General features: G+C 42.7%; 1 non-coding gene across 1 annotated transcript; it reads left to right on the forward strand.

Annotated features, from left to right (window-relative positions):
- Positions 1 to 1,363: 1,363 nt before the first annotated feature.
- Positions 1,364 to 1,439, forward strand: trnav-uac. Its single transcript has one exon. It is a non-coding gene; the product is annotated as a tRNA-Val (tRNA).
- Positions 1,440 to 3,270: the final 1,831 nt, after the last annotated feature.

Here is a 3,270-nt window from a genome sequence, read left to right on the forward strand (position 1 = left end):
CTCTCTCCATCTATCTCTCTTCTTCGCTCTTGTACAAAAGGAGAAAGAGAGACAAGTGAGTGAGATGAAAGTAAATGGATGGTTACTTTCCAGAGAGTGCAAGGCCACAAGAGAACGTAATGTATTCTACCTCCTATTTGTCTGATCAACTCTTCAAACGCACGCAGTCAGGAGACTTTCACACTCTTTCCTCATTTTTGACTCTACAATACTTTTCTTTTTTCTCTCTCTTCCTCTATATGATACTTTTCTTTTTTCTCTCTCTTCCTCTATATGATACTTTTATATTTCCTCTCCACTTCCTGAAGGTGAAGGACAACGTGTTCTCCTGAGATTCAAAATAATAATAACTTTATTGACAGGAGCGTTTGAAAAAACAATGCCCCTGCTGCCGGCTGGCCCAAGGCTATCATTAAAAACTGGAATGAAATAATACAAAAATAACTGATTATCACAATCATAAAGGGACAATAATAAAGTGAGTTTAATTAGTAGCTGGTAATGACTGCTGTGTCTTTGGACTCAACTAACTGACCTCATTTAACCAACATTGTTGATAGACTGAGCTGTGAATATTACATAATTATAATTATTCTATATCATGAGAGCTCTCTAAATAGAAAGTATTAGATTTCCTTGTCCTTGATTTCAAACCTGTAGAGAATAGACTAGTAAATCCAACTGTACGTCCTGACCCTCTCTCGTGTGTAAAGGACCAGTCTATATCTGTCCTATCTCCTGTCCCTCTCTCTAGCGTAAAGGACCTGTCTCAATCTGTCTATCTCCTGTCCCTCTCTCTAGCGTAAAGGACCTGTCTCAATCTGTCTATCTCCTGTCCCTCTCTCTAATATAAAGGACCAGTCTCAATGTATCCTATCTCCCTCTCTAGTGTAAAGGACCAGCCTCAATGTGTCCTATCTCCTGTCCCTCTCTCTCGTGTAAAGGACCAGCCTCAATGTGTCCTATCTCCTGTCCCTCTCTCTCGTGTAAAGGACCAGCCTCAATCTGTCCTATCTCCTGTCCCTCTCTCTAGTGTAAAGGACCAGCCTCAATGTGTCCTATCTCCTGTCCCTCTCTCTAGTGTAAAGGACCAGCCTCAATGTGTCCTATCTCCTGTCCCTCTCTCTAGTGTAAAGGACCAGCCTCAATGTGTCCTATCTCCTGTCCCTCTCTCTAGTGTAGCATACACACCACTGATGCAGACCTTTGTAACATCTACATTTGAAAAAGTCTAATAAATCCATGTATAACCTACACCATCACAATAAATCCATAATTTATTTTAGTCAGGTCTAAAGAATCATTTTATGAAGAAAATGTAGTCTATTTCAGAAGAACAGAATACTCTGAGTTGTCCTTATGTGGTCCCCTGTAGCTCAGTTGGTAGAGCATGGCACTTACAATGCCAGGGTTGTGGGTTCGATTCCCATGGGGGGCCAGTATGACAATGTATGCACTCACTAACTGTAAGTCGCTCTGGATAAGAGCGTCTACTTAAATGTTAGGTCCTGATCTGGCTGTGGGCTAAACTAGTTCATTTAGCAGACAAGATGTGCTTAGGATTCCGTGACATTATTTTATAGTATGAAGAAAACAATTGAACATAGCTGAATAAAACTATGCTAAATATCTAAAAGTATGTAAACACCCCTTCAAATTACTGAATACGGCTATTTCAGCCTCACCTGTTGCGGACAGGTGTATAAAATCGAGTACACTGCCATGCAATCTCCATAGACAAACATTGGCAGTAGAATGTCCTTACTGAAGAGCTCAGTGACTTTCAACAAGGCACCGTCATAGGATGCCACCTTTCCAACAAGTCAGTTCGTCAAATTTATGTCCTGCAAGAGCTGCCCCGGTGAACTGTAAGTGATGTTATTTTGAAGTTGAAACGTCTAGGAGCAACAGCGGCTCAGCCGCGAAGTGGTAGGCCACACAAGCTCACAGAACGGGACCGCCGAGTCATGAAGCATGTAAAAATTGTCTGTCCTCGGTTGCAATACTCACTACCGAGTTCCAAACTGCCTTTGGAAGCAATGTCAGCACAATAACTGTTCGTCGGGAGCTTCATGAAATGGGTTTCCATGGCCAAGCAGCAGTGCACAAGCCTAAGATCACCATGCGCAATGCCAAGCGTTGGCTGGTATGGTGTAAGGCTTGCCGCCATTGTACTCTGGAGCAGTGGAAACACATTCTCTGTAGTGATGAATCACGCTTCACCATCTGACAGTCCGACGGATCTGGGTTTGGCGGATGCCAGGAGAACACTACCTGCCCGAATGCATAGTGCCAACTGTAAAGTTTGGTTGGTGAGGAATAATGGACTGGGGCTGTTTCTCTCAGCATACAATGCCATTCTAGACGATTCAGTGCTTCCACCTTTGTGGCAAGAGTTTGGGGAAGGCCCTTTCCTGTTTCAGCATGACAATTCCCCCGTGCACAAAGTGAGGTCCATACAGAAATGGTTTGTCAAGATCGGTGTGGAAGAACTTGACTGGCCTGCACAGAGCCCTGACATCAACCCCATAGAACATCTTTGGGATTAATTGGAACGCCGACTGCGAGCCAGACCTAATTGCCCAACATCAGTGCCCGACCTCACTAATGCTCTTGTGGCAGAATGGAAGCAAGTCCCCGCAACAATGTTCCATCATCTAGTGTAAAGCCTTCCCAGAAGAGTAGAGGCTGTTATTGCAGCAAAGGGGGGACCAACTCCATATTAATGCCCATGATTTTGGAATGAGGTGTCCACACACCTTTGGCCATGTAGTGTATGTTTCCCATATAAAGCCCTTTGAATTTAATTGAGGTAGAGGGTAAGGGAGATAGATATAGAGAGATAGGGAGAGAGAGATAGAGAGAGATCAGTGCATGTATGGTGTGTGTTTGTGTGTGTGTGTGTGAACAAGTATTTGTGAACATCCATGTACAGTACCAGTCTACATTGTAGAATAATAGTGAAGAAATCAAAACTATGAAATAACACATATGGAATCATGTAGTAACCAAAAAAGTGTTCAATCAAAATATATTGTATACTTGAGATTCTTCAAAGTAGCCACCCTTTGTCTTAATGACAGCTTTGTACATTCTTGACATTCTCTCAACCAGCTTCACGAGGTAGTCACCTGGAACGTATTTCAATTAACAGGTGTGCCTTGTTAAAAGTTAATTTGTGGAATTTCTTTCCTTCTTAACGCGTTTGAGCCAATCAGTTGTGTTGTGACAAGGTAGGGATGGTATACAGAAGATAGCCGTATTTGGTAA

The sequence above is a fragment of the Coregonus clupeaformis genome, chromosome 2 (assembly GCF_020615455.1).
Source record: "Coregonus clupeaformis isolate EN_2021a chromosome 2, ASM2061545v1, whole genome shotgun sequence".
NCBI classification, from domain to species: Eukaryota; Metazoa; Chordata; class Actinopteri; order Salmoniformes; family Salmonidae; genus Coregonus; species Coregonus clupeaformis.